General features: G+C 46.6%; 1 pseudogene; it reads right to left on the bottom strand.

Moving 5' to 3' along the window:
• Positions 1–1,244: 1,244 nt before the first annotated feature.
• LOC131908744 (small ribosomal subunit protein uS5-like) lies at positions 1,245–2,121 on the bottom strand (annotated as a pseudogene).
• Positions 2,122–21,348: the final 19,227 nt, after the last annotated feature.

Raw genomic sequence — 21,348 nt, 5'->3', positions numbered from 1 at the left:
AGGCAGAGGGAATGACAAGATCTAATTTATCTCAAAAAGGACCACTCAGGTCATTTGTTTAGATTGTGGAGAGGGCCCTGGGTGGAGGCTGGTGTACACCCCAGGAGACGGGTGACGCTGTCCTCAGTGTCTGAGCAGCAGCTGGACCACCGTGGTAGAAGCAATGTATATATGTGTACGTGTGTGTGCGCGCATGCCTGTGTGCTATATGTTTTATACATAAATGTTTTTGCAGCATTTGTATTTATGTATTGTTCATGTGTGTATGCACCATGCCACCGGTGTGGAGGTCAGAGAGTAACTTGAAGGAGTGGGTTCTCTCCTTCCACCACGTGAGCGCCAGGGTTAGAATTCCGGCACTGAGCTTGCCAACAAGTGCCTTTACCAGCTGATCCACATTGCCAGCAGTGCTGTATATCTTTTATGTCGTCACACCAACCGCTTTTCCAGCTGGACAGGACGTTGTGTACGTGAACAGTCAGACAACACGGGTCTAATGAAGGTGTAGCATGAATCTTAACAGGTCTTATTAAATAAGAACAAACCTGGAGCCAGGTATTGGGGTGAACACTGGAAGATCAGAGAAACAGAACAAGCCACAGCTACCTCACCTCGCCAGTTCCTCAGCTGATCCTGTTTCCTCAGACTGGAAGCCTCTGAGTCCTCATCCAAATGGACCTCAGCTGAACTGTGCTTCTCAAAGCCTAAAAGCTTAACCAGGCTCTAGTTCCTGGTCCTCACGCCTTATATACCTTTCTGCTTTCTGCCATCACTTCCTGGGATTAAAGGTGTGAGTCACCATGCCTGGCTGTTTCCAGTGTGGCTTTAAACTCACAGAGATCTGTATGGATCTCTGCCTCCCATGTGATAGGATTAAAGGTGTGTGCACCACCATTTTCTGGGCTCTATGTCTAGTGGCTGTTTCCAGTGTGGCTTTAAACTCACAGAGATCTGGATGGATCTCTGCCTCCCATGTGATAGGATTAAAGGTGTGTGCACCACCATTTTCTGGGCTCTATGTCTAGTGGCTGTTCTGTTCTCTGACCCCAGATAAGTTTATTAGGGTACACAATATTTTGGGGAACACAATATCACCACACAAAGGTGCTTAGGTTGCTGGTCCAAGTAACTCGACCTCGAGCTCTGAGAGCTTGGCAGGCATTTATCAAGAATTATACAGGTTTTGTTATTCTTTTTTTTTATTAGCAGATTTAATTCACTTTATTTTTCTTATATAAAAACCCTTATGTGGTGGCCACAGCTGGAGCCTGGGTCCTCTGAACAGAGACTCTGGTGTGGGTTTTCACAAGATGGTCAGTGAATTCCTGATGCGGAAATTTGGTGAACACAGTCTCTTTCCAGAGGTCGGGGGTCAGGTAGCTGTAGGTCTTGGAGACGGCATCAAAGGTGGCCTTGGCAAAGTTGCCCAGGGTGGCAGTGCAGCCCCTGGCTGATGTGTAGCAGTCATCAATGCTGGCCATCATCAGTAACTTCTTGGGCACAGGAGCAGACGATGCCAGTAGTGCCTCTGGGGGCAGGGATGAGACACACCAACACAGAGCCACAGCGGCCTGTCACTTTGCACGGCACAATGTGGAGCTTGCCAATCTTGTTCCCCCAGTAGCCTCTCTGCACAGGGACAATGGACAGCTTGGCCAAGATGATGGCCTATCCAATGGCAGTGGTTACTTCCTTGGAGCACTTAACACCAAGACCAACATGACCATTGTAGTCCCCAATAGCGACAAAAGCCTTGAACCTGGTCTGCTGGCCAGCCCGAGTCTGCTTCTGCACTGGCATGATCTTTAGAACTTCATCCTTTAGGGATGCACCCAGGAAAAAGTCAATGATCACGGATTCCTTAATGGGAAGGGAGGACAGGTAGATCTCCTCCAGGGACTTGATCTTCATGTCCTTAACCAGGCGGTCCAGCTTGGTGATGGGGATCCAATCCTTGTCTTCAGCTTTACCTTCACGAGCCCCACGGCCTCGACCACGACCTCGGCCCCTAAGACTGCTGCCGAATCCTCCGCGGAAGCCGCCGTGGCCTCCTAATCCTGGGCCCCCCCCCCCCCCCCCCGGTCTTCCGGGCCCTCCCGCTGCACCGGCATCATCCGCCATTTGGTGTTTTCCCGAAGAAGAAGAAGCGGTTTTGTTATTCTTAAACAGGGCTTCACCATGTACCTCTGGCTAGCCTCCAACTCCCAATCCTGCTTCAACTTCCCAAAAGTCAGGGTTTCAGGTTTGTGCTACCACTCCTGGCAGAGATGTATACAGATTTTCAAAAAATGAGTTGTACGCTTTAGGATGTACAGACATCATCTTCAGCTTCATGGTGTCTTAAAGGTTGGGGGCAGGGATATGGCTCAGGGCTGAAGGAGGCACTTCCCCATGCAAGCCTGCCAACCTGAGTTGGGATCCCCAGAATCCATGTAGGCACTGGACATGGTAGTGCTCATTGGTAATCCCAGTATTCCTATGGTAAGATGGGAGGTAGAGGTAGAGAAAGGAGGATGTCCCAGGAGCAGCAAACAGTAGGAGAGACCCTTCCCCAAATGGGGTGTGAAGCAGGGTCCAACATCAAAGCTGTCCCCTGATCCCTACACATGACATGAATGTCCCTTCACACACGAACACGTAAACACACACAGACACACACACAAAACGAAGAAAATATATTTTTAAAAACAATACATTATGCCATATGGATACACTGTCCCTGGGGTTCCAAATTGTCGCCATTCATTGAAATAGCATGATAAAGAATACAGAATTTCCTTAAATATTATCAGAATCCATTATTTGTTTTTTTTTTAAAAAAAAACAGTGCAGGAGAATTGGCTGTAACGATTTTTGAAAAGCACACAAGCAGGCCAGGAACGGCCTTGCCTAATGGACTTCAACTTGAATTGCATGTGAGACAGATGAGTTGCGCCAGGCTGCCGCTCAGCAGAAAGAATTGTGGCGTCTGGTTGAGCAATAAAGGTGCAGAACGCGAGCAGAAACACGTGTTCCGAGGACATTAGCTCTTAGCCACGAGCCTTTCTCTGGCCGGCGATCTCGCTGTGAAATCCAATATTACTCCAGGAAGGGAAACAAGGCCACGAGCTGTCAGTCGGCACACCACAGTTCATCAAGCAGCCTCAGTGATGTGCCACAGTTCATCTCCACTTTGGCAGGTTCTGGAAGTGGCAGGGGTGTTCTGGTCTAGACGATGTGTGTCATACAGTAAGGGACAGGCCAGCAGCACAATGACCTGTATCTTTGCAAAAATTGCTCCCTCCTCACCCGATGACTGTCAACATTAAAAAAAAAAATCTCATACCTCAAAGGGAATGAACAGTGTTTTAGAGCCAGAACTGAGTAACCAAGGCTTGAGGATACAGATTTAGAGTACCCAAAATTCCAAGTTCTCTTGAATTCAATTGTATGAAGTTCCTATAAGATTAGAACAAAGAGAGTCACAAAACACTTTTTGAATGTACCCGTGGAAACATCAGGTAGGCGGGGTATAACAAAATGGGACCCATCTGCTATAGGCTTCAAATGCTGTCTAGTGACGTTCTTAGTTTGGGGTTGGTGGAAATTAGGGGTCTGTCCATACATTTCAAAATAACTTACCCAAGAGTCACAAGGGTGTTGGGGTTCACACAGAAATGGACAACAAATGGCTACCGAGGGCTGACATAGTTCAAGTTATGGCTTCTGGATCTGCAACATTCCAACCTTGCCATGGTCACTGAAGTTATAACTGGTCAATCAGCCTTGTAGAGTGGCCAGGGTGGCTGTGGCTTATCTCTGGGGACTTCAGTTAACACAATTGTAAAGAGATGCTTTACCACCTCCCCAGAAGTGGCCCTGGTAGAGGATTGGGCCACATATCATAACACATGAGATATTTTATCCACAGTGCCATTTACAACCCCATGGCAGAATGTTCTGGGCTTGGCACCTGTGCTGGTCAAACTTGTCACTCCTGTGACAAGCGTCTGAGAGGACCAATTTCAGTCTGTGGTCAACTGGCACCATAGTTATGAGTCTGAGGTGGTGGAGGAACGCTGCTCATCTCATGGCAGCCAGGAAGCAGCCAGGGTGACACAGGACATGCCCTTCTCAGTCACGACCACCTCAGTGACCTGCTTCATTCAACTGGCCGGTGATTGCCACAGCACAGTCGTCCATCTGTTCCAGCAATCCATCAATAAATCGCTCTACTGATTGGATCAGAGCTCTCATGATCCAGTCGCTTGCCCAAAGTCCCATCTCTGAGCCTCTGAGAACCATACTGGGGACCAAGATGTCAATATCTGAGACTTTACAGGATATTTCCATGTCTAAACCATGATAGCATCATTCTCTCCTCAAGTGATCAGTGATGCCAGGTGGGGCTGCTTAACGTATGGTATCCTAATCGTTTTTAAAACATACAAAGTTAGCCGGGCCGTGGTGGCGCACGCCTTTAATCCCAGCACTCGGGAGGCAGAGCCAGGCGGATCCCTGTGAGTTCAAGGCCAGCCTGGGCTACCAAGTGAGTTCCAGGAAAGGCGCAAAGCTACACAGAGAAACCCTGTCTCGAAAAAACAAAAACAAAAACAAAAAAAACAAAAACAAAAAAAAAACAAAAAAAAAACCATACAAAGTTGTGATGAAAATATATTGGCATGTGCAGGTGCGTGATGTACATGTGTGTGCATATATATGTTCTCATAAGTATGGGCATGTGTGTGTTCAGGTACATGTATATGTTGAGATGACATTGGGTGGCCTCTACACTTCTCAGTTTATTTACTGAAGCAGGGTTGCTCATTGAGTTCAGAGCTCCGATTTGGCTAGTCTAGCCTTCTAGCTTGCCTCAGGCATCTCCTATCTTGGTCTTATCAGTGTTTGGATTACAGGCAGCCACCAAGTCTACCCAGGTTTTAGGTAAGTTCTGGAACCTGAATTTTAGTCTTCACACATCCGTGGTCAGTGCTTATTCACTGAGCCATCCCCGATCCCCAGTAACATACATTGATAGGTCCATCTTTCACTTACCATAACGGTTAAAATTCAAAATGTTGGTGATTATTCTGGGATGATAGGACCATGAGGAACTGTACATTCCCGACAGTTGCCGCTGGAAGCCAAATGGTGCTTCACCCACAGAGGCTATCCCTGTGAAATAACAAACACACTTGGTCCCTGCGCCAGCACTCTGGCTCCTGTGGACTTCTGCTGTGGGTTCCTGCATCCAGATACTGACAACCAAGGTCATACATCACACTTCGTTGGTGGGAACCAGAGACAGAAACAATATGAACATCCCTCTGTGGGAGGCTGATTAAAAATAAAACCAAGCCAAATAAAGACAGTGGGATATAGGCATTCTGAAAGAGCCTGCGATGGATAAAACACAGCTAGGTGGCATCATTATTGTGTGCAGGCGAAGTGCCGTGTGACGGGCCACAAGATGCTATGTGCTGTCGCTCATTATGTTTGTATTTGCATAAAAAAGGAATGAGGACACTGGCCACTAACCGTGCAGTGACCTGTCATCCTCCTGCCTCCCCTTCCCAACTACAGGGACAAGTGCATGTCCCTGCATCCTGTTTATACACTGCTGGGGATGGAACCCAGCAGTTTGTACATGCTAGGCAAGCGCTCTATCATCTGAGTGAAACTTTGAGTTTTAAGCCACCTAAATAAATGACCAGGCAAACACTTAGTAAACAACCTTCCCTTTCAAGTGCAGTCATGTTAGGGTGAAACAATACTTGGAATCAGTAGCGGTCAGTGCTAGGAAAGTCCTTGTGGTTTTGCCAATCATGATACAAAGGACATGATGACCAGCCTTGGCCCCCTCTGATGCCTGCTGCTGACCTCTTGATTGGACTCGGAACATCATCCAGGCAGCCTTGGAGTAGCAAGAGTGTGTCCATTTAGACAATGATCCCACCATGCTTCACGGAGATCCTAGAGAGGACCACCAGGCCATGGGTCTGTTTCAGAAATAACGGCTCCTGAGCTGAGGCAGCCACTGACCCCACATCGGCAGATCTGAGCTGGAATGGAGGTGGTGGGAAGGATAGAGAGACGGGAAGCCTTTTCTATGCTCCATCTTTCCATCCTCAGCTGCTTTCTGTGGATGGATCCCCCAGACAAGGCATTTGCATCTCAGCTCGCAAACTGAGTCTAATAGGACAGAAACAGAAAGTGACACAGTGCTGAACAGCAGCAGCAGTGAGCAGAAGCAGAGTTGGGAAACTTCAGCCCACCATGGAAACCAAGGAGGTCAAGTTCATGGCTCTGTCCAGCGTTTCGACAGTGCTGGGTTTGGTTTGGTTTTGTTTTGAATTGAGCGAAGGCAAACTCTGAAAACACGGTCACTATTCAAAGAGGCAGATGAATTGGTAGATCCCCCTGTGGTTCTTTCAGTAACTTGTGCTGCCATTGTGGGCTTCGGTATTTATGTCTCATATGAACACCTGAGCTCCCTGGAGGCCGTGTGCCTGCACATGTTGGAGCATACTCAGGGAGGCCTTCAGACTGCAGGGCGAGTGCACATCCTGGTCTGGACTAGGTGTCTCCATGTGTGTGTCTGTTTGCCTCCCTAATCACAAGGATTACTTTTTGTGGGGCTGGAGATGGAATCCAAGGCTTCGCACATGCCAAGCAAGTGCTCTACCGCCGAGCTACACCCCTGCTGTCTCCCTGAGGAAGAAGCCACTTCTAATCTCTAGTGTGGCCGGGTTTGAGCACTGTATTGTGAACTTGTCAGTAAGCTGTAGATGTGGGCTAATGATGGCAGATGGTGTGCATCCGTGAGAAGGGCTGAGGGGGTGGCTCAGTCAGCAAAGCAGTTGCTTTACAAGAATTAAGAACTGAGTTCAGGTGTTGTGAAGTATCATTCTAACTGGGCAAAGATGCGCTACATTTGTTTCTGCTGTAGAGTATTACTTTAACTGTGTGAAGGTGTGTTACATTTGTTTCTGCTGCCTTTGTTAATGATGTAAAGATGTGTTACATTTGTTTATTCTGTATTTGTTTAACTAAGTAAAGATGTATTGCTGTTTCACCTTGCCTGCTCAAGGCACCTGATTGGTCTAATAAAAAGCTGAATGGCCAATAGCTAGGCAGGAGAGGGATAGGCAGGGCTGTGGGCAGAGAGAATAAGTAAAAGAGGAAGAAGAGGAAGAGGAAGAGAAGAATGAGGGAGAAAGAGACGCCTGGGGCCAGAAGCCAGGCAGCTGAGACAGGAGGATCTCTGGGGCTTCCTGGCCAGTCAGCCTAGCTCACTTAGCCAGCTCCATGTCAAGTGAGAGGTCTTGTTTCAAAAAGTAAAGTGAAGCAATTGAGGAAGAGGTGAGATGTTGGCCTCTGACCTCCACATGCATGCACACACATGTGTACATGTAAGGCCACTCCCCTGAGAGTGTTCTATAATACATGTAATTCCGTTAGGACTGAACAAGCTTTGGATGTGTCCCATCCTATCACCTGACTACAGATGCAAATCTCAATTCTAGTGAGTCCAAGAGCCTGATTGTGTGAGGCTGCAAGGCTGCTCAGCTCCTCACAGATGCAGGCACTTCAAGGTGATCTCAGGGCTGACTGGCATCAATCTCAGGCAAATAATGAAACCTTCCAGGTTTAGCGCAGACACTTATAGGCTTCTCAGCAGGGGCAGCAAATAAAAAGATATTTATTCAAAAATCTGATGATCCAGGAGGCTTCTGGGATGAGCACATTCTAGTTAGTGACTTCCTGGAGGATCTGTTAGCACCAAGAAATGAAAATGATGATGAGGGAATCTGATGTCATCCACGCAAATGAGAGCAGAGCAGAAGTATCTGTGACCTCTGTTCCAGCGGGTGGGGTGGGGTGGGGGTGGGGTGGGGGGTGAGTGAGGGTGGCTGGCTGCAAAGAGGACAGACAGACACACAACCCAGGAGGTGGTTGGTGATGAGGGAAATAGAAACAAGGTTTCTTGAGGTTTGTTCTGGCTCAGATGGGCACAGACATTTGCCCATTAGCTCACAACCTGGAAGAAAAAGGTCTGGAGCAAGACCCTGGTGGCCCAGCTTCCCAGTGCTCCCTATTCCCTGTGTTTCTGAGGGTCTGACACTGGAGGGGCTTGAGTGACAAGTGTCAACAATGTCAACTTCACTGAAAAATTTTAAATAATTTGTTTCCTTTATTTTTTGACAGTTTCATTCATGCATACATTGATCATATCCTACCCACCCCCAGGCTCCCTTTTCACTTCTCTTAGACACCATGAAACGTGTCCTATTCTTAAGGTGAAAAGAAATGGGCTGTAACAGTTTCCAGGTCCCTCCTGTCTGTAGGCATGGCTCTGATGGAAATTTATATGGTAATGGATTAAAAGTGGCCACAAAGGACAGCAGGACTTCTCCTCATAGCTCACTCATTGTGTGTCCCAGGTTGACTCTCTGTTGCTGTGATAAAATATCATGACCAAAAGCAGCTGGGGGGCAGGGATGGTTTATTTGACTTACAGGCTACACAGTCCATCATGGCGAGAAGCCAAAGCAGGAACTCAAGGTATACCTCTTTTATGCAGCCCAGGCCTCCCTTGCCTAGGGATGGCGCTGCCCACAGTGGGCTGGGTCCTTCCCCATTAATGAACAGTCAAGAAACTGCCCCACAGACATGCTCACAGGTCAATGTGCTGGAGGCAATTCCTCTCCTGAGGTTTTGTGTCAAGTTGACTATGACATTGTGTCAACGAAAGTGGGAGTGCTCTTGCTCTCTGAGGCTGTGGTTAGTGATGCATGCCCAGACTCCACTGTAGGATACTCTTATTTTATCTTTCTCCTCCTACTTCCTAAAATATACACCACACTGCACACGGTTATGGGATATACATCACACTGTACACAGTTATAGAATATACACCACACTGCACACAGTTATAGGATATACATTGCACTGTACACAGTTATAGGATATACATCACACTGCACACAGATATAGGATATATATCATACTGCACAGTTATAGGATATACATCACACTGCACATGATGGTAGAATATACATCACACTACATAATGGTGATAGAATATATACTACACTGTACAGTGGTAATAGAATATGCATCACACTGTACAGTGGTGATAGAATATACATCACACTGCACAGTGGTGATAGAATATGCACCACACTGTACAGTGGTGATAGAATATACATCACACTGCACAGTGGTGATAGAATATGCACAACACTGTACAGTGGTGATAGAATATACATCACACTGCACAGTGGTGATAGAATATGCACCATAATGTACAGTGGTGATGGAATATACATCACACTGCACAGTGGTGATAGAATATACATCACACTGTACAGTAGTAATAGAATATGTGCTACACTGTACAGTGGTGATGGAATATACATCACACTGCACAGTGGTGATAGAATATGCATCACACTGCACAGTGGTGATAGAATATACATCACACTGCACAGTGGTAATAGAATATACGTCACACTGCACATGATGGTAGAATATAAACCACACTATACAGTGGTGATAGGATATCCATCACACTGCACAGTGGTAACAGAATATACATCACACTGCACATAGCAGCAATTATTTAGCTTGTGTCATCTCCAAATGGCACCAAGCACCTGTGACCGAAGCTGGCTCCTCCTCTTCATTGGGAACACAGGCTGCGGAAAGCACACACATGACTGTTTTCAGGTTTAAACATCACTGACAGAACCATTACAGTATCCGTCCCCAGTATCGGAGCTTTTTAGAGGTTCTTTGAAAGGCTCTTTCCTCTTTCATTATGTGCAAGTTTGGGGCTCAATTCCTATTTGCCTGTGTGAGCTGCTGTCTTTTCAGGAGGAATCCTGTGCCTCTGGAAGGATGGCTTGAGAGCCAGTTTTCCCCCAAGGGAGCATTGGAAGGGAGTGGTAAGCTTTTAATACATCTGCAGACAGTACATCGGGGTGCAGCAGGGGGCTTGCTAGTTAAGAGAGCCACATGACACTGGGACAGCAGACACCACCTGAATCACCCTGGCCATGCACAAGAAGGAGGCGTTCTGTGTCTAACGTGGACGGTGGGAAGGCCTAGCTTATTTTACTCTCGGACGGAAGTCCTAACCATCTCTCAAGTCTACCGTCTCGATGCTTGTTCCCATGATCACTGTGGCACACACGTGTGTGTGTGTGTGTGTACATGTGCGAGCTTGTGGAGGTCAGAAGTCAAATTTGGCCACCTTCCTCTATCTCTCTCCATCTTATTTTCTTAAGTCAGTGCTTCTCACTGAACCCAGAGCTCACTGGATCCTCTAGACTGGCTGGCCAGAAAAACTAAGGGTCCCATGTGTCCACCTCCCTCCTCTGGGACTACAGGCACATACTGTGGTGCCTGGCTTTTTATGTGGGTGTTGCAGATCCTAACTGGGGTCCTCATGTTTGAACAGCGAGCACTTTGCTGTGGATCCAGAGCAGGAGCTCTTAGGCTCTTTAACGATTCCCCTAGGAACAGCAACGTCACTCAGCTTGGATCTCTATGGCTAAGCAAGGTCATGTACATAGACAATCACAAGCAGTGGAGAGCTGTGACTGTGCTGTGGGAGGGGGCAGCTGAGGGGACCTCAGAGTGCTGAAGAGGGGTGTGGTGGCTTCCATTGCGTTCATTAAGGGAAGGAGAAAGTTGGGAAATTGCTTCCCGAGTGTGACACCTCTCTCTTGCACACATTGGATCTCAGCAGATGACTGCCTTTCTAAGTGGATGGATTAAAGAGCATTAGCATTTGAGGCCAGGCACTTTCTGCTCTGCCTCTCTAGAATCTTATTTTGTCTGCGGGAAGGCCTGGTGTGCATCTTTTGGGCTCTCAGCCAAATGAATCATCTCCTTGTCTGTTGCCTTGTCTCCATGGTACCAGGTCTGTGTCAGAACCCAACAGCGGTCCTGGCCAAAAGCTGGGCCAGGTGTTCAGACTTGACCAGGGTAGGCAGGCCTGGATCTTTGATGGAGCTATTCTCAGTCAGCACCAGCGGCAGGACCAGGCTCTGGGACAGTACTGCCTGGAGCCTGGTGAGTCACATTGGGTCTTGTGCCCAGATCAACTTGTCATCGCTCTAGAAAAGGGTAGTCTTGGCACCCTTCATCTCCAGGGCACCGCCCCCTGCAGCGGGGAGCTTCATGTGCCCACTGAAGGTGGCTGTGTGGAGATCAGAGACTGAAAGAGCTGAGACACCCAGACTCCTGCCAGGGACTAGGAAGCACTCCAGGCCAGCCAAGGTTTTGGTTTTCTTCTTCTTCATAACAATAAAGAGGAAAAAAGACAGGAGGTGTGGGGAGTCAACCTGAATGCTTCGATGGTCCCCAACATCCCATAAGATACCAGGAAAGACATAATTCAATTAAAATCTGGAGGATGCTGCACCCAGAATCTCACACTTTCCTGTGAGTTTGAGGCCAGCAAAGCAAAAGAATTTCTTTTCACAGTCATGGTGTGAACGGGACTATTTTCAGGAGCTTCTTCCTAAAATAGGGGAATAGAGGAACGTGCTGTCTGTCAATTACTCATAATGTGGTCTAACAGCTCTCTAAAATTAAAACAGAGACAGGTGGTGGGCCGTTCCTGAGGGACTCCCAGCGATTCCTTCCTCCTGGCACCATGTCCTTGTATGTGCTCCATCCTCTTGAGTGGGAACCTTGTGACCCAGGGACACTGGTTCTTGGTCTCATGGATCAAAGCATTTAAAATGAGACTCCCTAGGGAACTCAAGGGTGGCTTTATTGAAAATTGAGGGAGAGAACAACAGATCCGGGCAAGCTGAGCATCTCAGCAGCTGCTGGGAAGAGGGAGGTGGGAAAGAGGAGGTTACACTCTGAGCTAGAACACAGAGAGTAGACAGGCCCTGAAGTGGAAGTCCATGAATGGGGTGTTGCTGTGGGCTTCAGAAAGACAGTCCTTGTGACATAGAGTAAACTTAAGACTTTGGTTTATGTTTGGAAAAAAGAGATGGGAAGAGGGAGAGGGAGAAATAGTTATGCTTTCTGTCAAGGGGTTACCAACCACCAGGCATGCTATTTATATCAATGGATGTCACCAGGTATGTATTTATATGTTCCCTGACTCAGGAGTACCCTCTGTCAATATCAGAAAGGATGTTATCACCCAATGGGTCATGCCACTTGCATCAGAGGAATCTGACATAGATACGTATATATCCAAAATGGTGCTTGGAAAGCAGCTGGCTGCAAACAGCCCATCTGATTCCCTTCTTCCTGCCTAGCATTCCACACCAACTGCACCTGGGGACTTACTTTTAAGGAGTACAATACAGAAGAGCTGATGGGTATCACTTCTCAAGTTGGAGTTAGGGGAAGGGCAGCAGGCCGTGACTCAGTATCTGGATCTTGCATTTGTTATCCTAGGCTCCCTTGGGCTGAGGAACAGAGACACCTCCAGGTGACAACCATGGTTTCATTCTGCTGGTACCCTGAGAACTTGGGTGAAATTGAATTAAATGATAATGGAATTATTTGTTTGGAAGAGGAAATTTCAAGACAAGAGGGTATCCAGACTGGTGCTCAAAAAAAAAAAAAATGCTGCACTGGGACAGTAGAAAGGGTGTCCTGAGAGCGAAACCTCACCTATCAGGTGTTCTATATTGTGACATCCAAATTCCTTTTGAAGGCAAAAAGCCCAACCAGAAAGGGTTACTATTCTTCAAAGGCAACTGCCTAGGGAAGTATCTCCCCAGGGTCAGCACACAGAAGCTGATACAGATGTGGCTCAAGGTGGCCAGGCTAGACCTCAAGCTGGTGACAAAACCCAGCAGAGTCATTTGCATTGTTCTTGGGCTCAGAAGACACAAGATTAAGGGAGTCATGGAGAGCGGCTGAGACCAGGCAGTGTGTAGCAAGATCTGAGTCCCAGTAAGGATGTGATAAGAGGCCACTGTGTGGAGCTGTGAAGGGGGAACCTAAGTTGTAGTGGAGAACTCAAGACATTGGAGATGCCAGGACTATGTAATGTCAGCCACAGAGAGCTGTGGACATAGTGTAAAGCCAAAGAGAGTGTCCATGTGTGCTGCAGGCGTGGAATCAAAGGCAACCTACACCCTTTGGAGCCCAGCTTGATTTTATCACAAGTCCCAGATGCCAGACATGAATCTGTAGGATGTGGTGTTTTCCTGTTGTATTTTGATCCAAGCATTCCTAGCTATGTCTTGATTCATTCTTTCTGGAACAGGAGTGTTCACTCTCTGTCATTATATGCTGAAAATAAGTAACTTGTTTTTTCTTTTTTTTTTTTTAAATTTCAGAGTTCACAATTAAGGAGTTTTAAACTTTTAAAATGTTGAAGTCTATGGAGACTTTTAAAGTTAGACTAAGTGTAAGTTGTGTTACAACGTGGTTATGGGCCAGTGGGGAGAAGAATTGAAAAGCTGTGGCTTAAAACTGATGTCAGGTTGACGGAGGCAGGTGACTGCTGTTAACTGTCAACTGACTCGAGTCACCTCGATGAATTTGATGAATCTCTGTCCTCGATTCTGGGTGTGATGTGGCCACCTGCTTCGAGCCCCGCCATCTTGACTTCCCCGTCATGATGGGCCATGCCCTTGACCTGCGAGACAAATAAACTATGTCTTCCTTAAGCTGTTTCTGTTTACCACAGCAGCAGAAGAGTAAGTCAGACATCAGCCATGCTGCCTGGGAGATGGAGCAGATATAAAAGGAAGAGAGGAAATCAAAAGAGAAAATGGTCTGTTTGCTGCTAGGTTCCAGGTTCACTGAGGCTGGTGGGAGCAGGTGGCAACATGCCACAGCAGCCTCGTCAGGACACAGGCTTCTCCAGGCAGAAATGCCAGGCTGTGCCTCCCTCTGGACCCACCTGCCTCTCACATCCATCCCAGGCTGTGGTTCCTCTTGGGTTTCAGCTCAGACCTGCGCCTGACAGTAGCTGTCCCTGTTTTGTGCAGCTGGAGGAAGTCCAGGTCCCTGTGGGGAGACAGCTGGGCTGACAGCTCCTTCTCTGGCTCTGACAGACAATCAATGGACAAATCACAACATGTGGAGTGCTGTAGGGAGGAGATGGTGACGGCTCCCACATCCTTGTTCAAACTAAACCAAACGCCGAAGGAATACGGAAAGATGGGGCAGGCAGGAACCTGCTGAGGTTGTGTGTGTGTGTGTGTGTGTGTGTGTGTGTGTGTGTGAGAGAGAGAGAGAGAGAGAGAGAGAAAGAGAGAGAGAGAGAGAGAGAGAGAGAGAGGGAGAGAGAGACAGAGAGACAGAGAGAGAGCGAGCGCACTCATCCTGTGAAGTTATAGAAGAAGCACAGACTCACAAGGGGTAGAAGTCATTTAGGGCAGAGGAGGCAATGAGTGTGGGGTCCTTGAGGTTGGCTTTAAATGTTTTAGGCATAAAATGTATTACACGATCCCCTTCCAACATACTAAAGATACCACACTAAACATGTTTTGTGACTGGTTTTGTGTCAACTTGACAAAGCTAGGGTCATCAGAGAGGAGCTTCAGTTGAGGAAATGCTCAGTGAGATTCAGCTATAAGGCATTTTCTCAATGAGTGATCAGTGGGGGAGGGCCCAGCCCATTGTGGGCAGTGCCATCCCTGGGCTGGTGGTCCTGGGTTCTATAAGAAATCAGGTTGAACAAGCCAGGGGAAACAAGCCAGTGAGCAGCACCCTGTCATGACTTCTGTATCTGCTCCTGCCTCCAGGTTCCTGCCATAGGAGAGTTCCTGTCCTGACTACTTCAGTGATGAACAGCAATGTGGAAGTGTAAACCAAATAAACCCTTTCCTCCCCAACTTGCTTTTTGGTCATGGTGTTTCATCACAGGAATTGAAACCCTAACTAAGACAAGTTGGTACCAGCATAGCGGGGTATTGCTGTGATAGACCTGACCACATTGTTGGGAGGATTGTGGAAGGACTTTGGAAATTTGGGCTAGAAGAGCCATTGAGTATTGAGACCACAGTGGGATGTTCTGTGGGAGCTTGGAAGATAAGAATGTTGAGAACAGTGTAGATGATGGAGGCCTGGCTTGTGAAGTTTCAGAGGGGATTTTAAAGAGTCTATTAGGGCCATTTGCTATTTTGGTTTAAGATTCTGTCATTCTGGTTATCTGGGGCTAAGAATCAGCCGTGATTAACAAGATAATCAGAACTACTAAAGCAAAACCTTTGCTTTGCTAGGATACTTGAATGCTGGTCTGCTAGAGCTAAGAAGTTATCAGTGATTAGGAAAAGACCTGCATCACTGAGGTGAAATCTTCTGGGAAGTGTTTCCTGAGAGCACAGGGAAGCTGTGTTCCAAGACAGCCAAGGTTGTACTGCGTGCTGGCAGCAGGACTTGGTAATATGTAAGAGTTACCCAGGTGGTACTGGTTTTGAAGGCATGAAGGGGTCATGGAGAGCAGCTGAGGCTTGGCACTGTGAGAGGCTGGCAGAGGCCATTGGTGAAGGTGCAGCTTCAGTGGCAGTTGAAGGCCCAGGACCGAGGGGGTCATGCAAAGAAGCTGAGGCTCGGCACCATGAAGAGAGCCCAGGAGAGGCTATTGGTGAAAGTACAACCCAGTTGCAGCAAGGAACCCCAGCATTTTGGAGATGCCAGCACCATGGGATGACCACCAAGAAGAGCAGCAGCAGTGGAGGGGAGCAGCTGGAGCCTAGAGGACAAGCTGTGTGCTGCAGGGGGTGGAGCCAGGGAAGTGACCCAAGCCCTTTGGAGGAGCCCAGAAGACTATGAGTGAATCCTAGACATTGGACATTTATACTGCTGGAGTTTGGGTTTGCTTTGATTTGACTGTGACTGTGCCCTGATTTTTCCCTCTTGAAGTAAGAAAGTATTTTGTGGTGGTATTTTACTTGTACTGAAATGTGATTTTAATTGTATGTTAATAAATAAAGTTGCCTGGGGGTCAGAGTTATAGAGCCATAGCAAGTGCGTGGCGGTGGTGGCGCATGCCTTTAAGGACCTGGAGGGCGGTACATACAGGCAATGACAAGGCAGTCATGTGTTTAGGTTTACAACCAATGAGAAGACAGAACATCTAGACTATTTAAAGACATACACACAGGAAGTAGGCTCTTTTTCGGAGAGCTCTCTTGGCTGAAGCAGGATAGCTGAAGCAGGAAGGGTAAGGCTCTTAGTTCTGACCTCTTGGCTTTCTTCTCTGAATCGGCTCTGTGTTTCTTATTTAATAAGACGGTTGGTTACATCTACAGTATTTGATTTATTTTTTATTTTACTGGAGCCCACAGTCAGTTGAGAGACTTTGAATTTTAAGAATTTGGATTTTAAAAGAGATTGACTATTTTAAAGGGACTAAAATTTTAATGTGTTTGAATTTGTAAAGACTGTGGGACTTCTAAAGTTATTTATGTTTTTAATGTGAGATCTTTGGGATGAATAAGAAAGGAAGGGTTATGGCTTATTAGTGAAGTGTTTGAGTGTCAGGTTGACAAGGAGTCAGTTGTACTGGCTGGTTTTGTGTGTCAACTTGACAAAAGCTGGAGTCATCAGAGAGGAAGGATCTTCAGTTGAGGAAATACTCCGTGAGATCCAGCTGTAAGACATTTTCTAAATAGGCCCAGCCTATTGTAGGCAATGGCATCCCTGGGCTGGCAGTTCCAGGTTCTATAAGAAAGCAGGCTGAGCCAGCCAGTAAGCAACACCTTTCCATGGCCTCTGCATCAGCTCCTGCATTCAGGTTCCTGCCCTATTTGAGTTCCTGTCCTGATCCTGACTTCCTTTGGTGATAAACAGCAATGTGGAAGTGTAAGAGGAATAAACCCATTCCTAACTTGCTTTTTGGTCATGATGTTTCATGGCAGCAACAGTAACCCTAACTAAGACACACATTTTTCAAGTAGAGTCAAAGCTCCATGTGTCATTCTTGTGTCCTCCTTCTATATGAGAACCACCCTTGAAGTTGTCTTTTTACTCTGTCTACAGCTGCCTTATCTATCGCCTTCACACTTTGCCACGCTCCATCTTCTCAGCCTCTTAACCTCTGTGGTGTTTACTGCCTGCCGTGGTGTTCTCTAGGTTGGCTCTGTGGTTTTTGAGATCACAGACGGAGCTCTAAGGACTATTCTAAGGTGGGGCCCTGGTGTGATTCTAAGCCTGGTTCCCGAGGATGAGTGGGCTGGAGCTGCTTTTCTGCACAAATCAAGAAAAGATGGAGAATAGAAGCTTTGCCCTGGAGCAAGGTGAGCAATGGTCAGTAGTGACTTACAGCCAGAACTTGTGTTTGAAGGCTGGAATCCATGTCTTGACCCATCTGCTGTGCACCCACCACCACCACACCCTCTTACTGCATTTTAAGATAAAGCATCTTGGTTTTGCTTTGGGGAATTGCTATCTCTACAGCTGAGAGGTACCTTTGTAGATGGATGAATCAGGATGGCTTCTGCTGGGCTTGGAGATATCTCAGTGGGGGAAGTATAATGGGGAGAAATCCATGGAGTCTATTTAATGAGCAAAGTAATTTATTTGGGAGTTAACTCACTACCATGGGAGATTTATCATAGGGTCTGGGAAAGCTGAGCTATGTCCCATGCTGATTTGCTTGGTCCAAGATCTCAGCATCCAGTACCAAGAAGAGCCACATACGTACATTCCAGGTCTTAAGGGTCCCCAAGTGGCCATGCCCTAGGGGCATGTACTTCAAAGTCATAGGCAGGTGTAACAGTTACCTGCTACCTCACTAGGGGCAGTGCTTCAGGGTCCTAGCCAGAACAGCTACCCACTACATCGCCCACTTTGGTCTAAAGAAAGTACTAACCTAACATAAAACTATATACAATAGGAATGATTATTAAGCATTTTCAGGAGAAATAAAGGGTAACGACCTAAACAAAATAGAACTACAACCAACTAGAATAACATCAAACAAGAGACACATACTAATATCATAGTTGTCCAGAACATAGGTGTGGTGATATTATGTTCCCCAAAATATTGTGCACCCTAATAAACTTATCTGGGGTCAAAGAACAGAACAGCCACTAGATACAAAGGCTAGAAAATGATGGCACTCACACCTTTAATCCTAGCACTCCAGAGGTAGAAATCTATCTGGATCTCTGTGAGTTCAAGGCCACATTGGAAAAGGCTAGGCATGATGACACACGCCTTTAATCCCAGAAAGTGAGCCTTTAATCCTAGGGACTGGTGGTAGAAAGCAGAAAGGTATATAAGGCACAAGAACCAGAAACTAGAAGCATTTGGCTGGTTAAGCATTTGGCCTGGTTAAGCATTCAGGCTTTTGAGCAGCAATTCAGCTGAGACCCATTCTGGATGAGGACTCAGAGGCCTCCAGTCTGAGGAAACAAGACCAGCTGAGGATCCAGCGAGGTGAGGTAGCTGTGGCTTGTTCTGGTTGTCTGATCTTCCAGTTCACCCCAATACCTGGCTCAGGTTTGTTTTTATTAATAAGAACTTTTAAGATTCCTGCTACACATAGGTAAATGGCATGTTACAGAGATTATTTCAAAAGCTGTCCTATCCTGAAGAATCTGAATCTAGTACTTAATATATTCTAGCTAAGCTATGAGAAGATTCATATAAGATATGAGATTGTAACTGTAACTATTAGTCTTCAACCCCATCAAAGACCTGAGAAAGAACATAATAATACCCGAGAAATGGGAAATGCATGCAAGCAATTCTTGAAAATCTCTCAAGAATAGACAGAGACAGCTGGCAGCCTGGACAGTCACCTAAAGTTTCTCAGCACTGTTGGGGCATCCAATTTGGCTACAGGCCTAGAGTATCTGACAGACCATTTTCAGAAGCAGGAATTTTGAAAGACAATCTTACTCTGTCTTGGCAGAGTTTAGCAGTCACTTTTCCTTGTGTCCTGCTCGTCCAGAAAGGACAGTGTTCACACTGTCAGCAGTTGAGGCAAGGGCAGTTCTTTGCCCAGCAGGCCATTATGCTCCAAGAAGATGATAAATTTCCATACGGAGTGTCTTAGAAGCCCAACATTCTCTCTGGATCAGATTGGTGCTGCCAGGAACAATCATATCTCACATCAACAAAATTCTAAGTTATTTAAATGCCATATTCTCCAGGCTATGAAATGTTTGAAGATTACCTACTTAATTGAAATATATCTTTAATTACCTAAAAAACTTAACTAACATGACTATAAATTTGATTATCATAAATGACTATTTTGTTAATTATATGTCACAATTTTAAATGAGTTGCATAAACATAATACTTTAAACAAAAATAGAAATACATAGTATAACAAAATTAACTTTAAATTTGTATCAATAAACCAAAGTCCATAGCAATGTAAAACATTTCAAACAAGTTGTTACTTTTTAAAAGTAGATTCAATAATCTACCCTTTTATCCTATCATATCTATATCCCCTTTTTTTCTTTAGAAAGAGATTGCATTTATAACCAACCCTCTTTAAATAAAAATAAACATTTATAAACAACATTTTGGGAATTTGGGTGTAGCTTAGAAGTACTTGCTGCACAGACTCCAGGCCTGTGGGAGGCCAACTCCCACCCTTTAAAGGGTTCCTATGAGGAGGAGAGAGGGATAAGAAACTTTAGATAGAAAGATAGCAGAGAAGAGACAGACAGACACAGGATAGCTTCGGGAAGACCTGGATCAAAATCCACCAGCCCCTTCTGTCTGTGTCTTCAAAAGGGCTTTTTATAATAATGCCAAGGGGAAGGGCAAAAGACCTCCCCCTTGCTAGATCAAAGCATACTGCACAGCCAGGTGTAGACCTTTCCAAACACCTAGTAACCACGCCTGTAATCAAATCCCCTATGCAGCCCTACTGAGGAAAGCAAGCTCAGATCTCACTAGGAAGTCTCTGTGGGCCTCCACACAGGACCTGAGTTTGGATTTCCAGAACTCATGTAAAAAAGAAAAAAGCTAGATATGGCAATGCATGTCTTTAACTCCAGAGCTGGGTAGAGAGATAGGTGGATCCCCAAGACTCATTGGCCAGCCGGTCAAGTTGAGTAAGCTCAAGGTTCAGTGAGAGGGGTCTTATCAAAACAAAAACCTCCAACAGTTGGAGAGTGATAGAGGAAGACATTCAACATTAACCCTTGGCCTCCACACATGACAGGCACTTGTGTGAGCATGTGCACACAAGTGCACAGACACATAATGCACACGTGCATGCACATGCACACACATGCACGCGTGCGCGCGCGCGTACACACACACACACACACACAAGGAGGGAGAGAGAGAGAGGAAGAGAGAGAGGGGCAGGGGAGGGAGAGAGAAACTCAGCAGAAGGAGAATTTACCTGGCCTCGCTCTGGCTGGGTAACTGGGTACAGAGATAGACACACTCTGATGGGTTGAAGTCCTTCAAGGGCAGTCCTCTGTGTTCCCTGTGTCCTTTACTGCTCCTACCCTAGAACTCCAGGGACACTTGAGTCTGCTCTTCTGGAGGACTTCAGGCTTCCCTCCCAGCCTGTGAACCTGCCATCAGTTCATGCTTGCCTAGCTGGCCTGAGCTGCCCACTGTTGCCTGCACTTGCCGCTCCCTGACCTCGGTGACCACACCCGTTCACATCATTATTTAGGAAATCCGCTTCCTGGGTCCCCAGTTATTTGCCTTAAGATCTTCTGTCTCTTCTCGCACTAAGAGGACTCTCTGAGGTCACAGTATCTGACCTGAGAACTCATCCAGGCAAGGGGTTCCATCTTCAGACTCGAGGACCCTGAAACTGCCCTTCTGCCTCTCTCTCCTCTGCTCACAACGCTTGAATGATCGCTGCAGCGACTACCCAGAAGGCAGCGCAGCCTGTTTGGTAACCAAATCCCAGTTTCCCTGGGATTCATCCCTCACTCTCACCCAAGGGCTGGACCAACCCTGTGTGTCTAGTGGCTGAGGCCACTGAGGCTTCTTCCTTCAGCTCCTCTCAGTGGCCCAGGGAAAGGCACATGACACACTAAGGCCCCTGAGGTGTGTGGAGACTTGTGGTTTCTGTGAGGGACAGAGACCCTTTTCCACTGGGTTGAGCTGTCATCCTATGGTGGGAGCAGGAGGTGCTTCAGGAATTGATCCCGAGAGGAAGCAAAGAGGAGCCAAGGATGCCAAGGCACTAATTGGGTTCTGATGACATCATTATAGCTGTTCCTAAAGCTATTAAGAGACCGATGCTTAATTCCCTCGTTGGGTTCTGATGACATCATTACAACGCTTCTAGAGCTATTAAGAGACGGAAGCTCAGGTCCCTCATTCTAAAGCCATCCATTCAGGTTTCCTGTTGCATGTAACCAGCATTCCTGATGGACAGGGTCTTTCAATTATTTGCTGTTTCTTAAACTTTAAAACGTGTATTCAGTG

This window comes from Peromyscus eremicus, chromosome 4 (genome assembly GCF_949786415.1).
Source record: "Peromyscus eremicus chromosome 4, PerEre_H2_v1, whole genome shotgun sequence".
NCBI classification, from domain to species: domain Eukaryota; kingdom Metazoa; phylum Chordata; class Mammalia; order Rodentia; family Cricetidae; genus Peromyscus; species Peromyscus eremicus.
The sequence above is the reverse complement of the archived record's forward strand: the minus strand, read 5'-3'. Positions and strand labels throughout refer to the sequence as shown.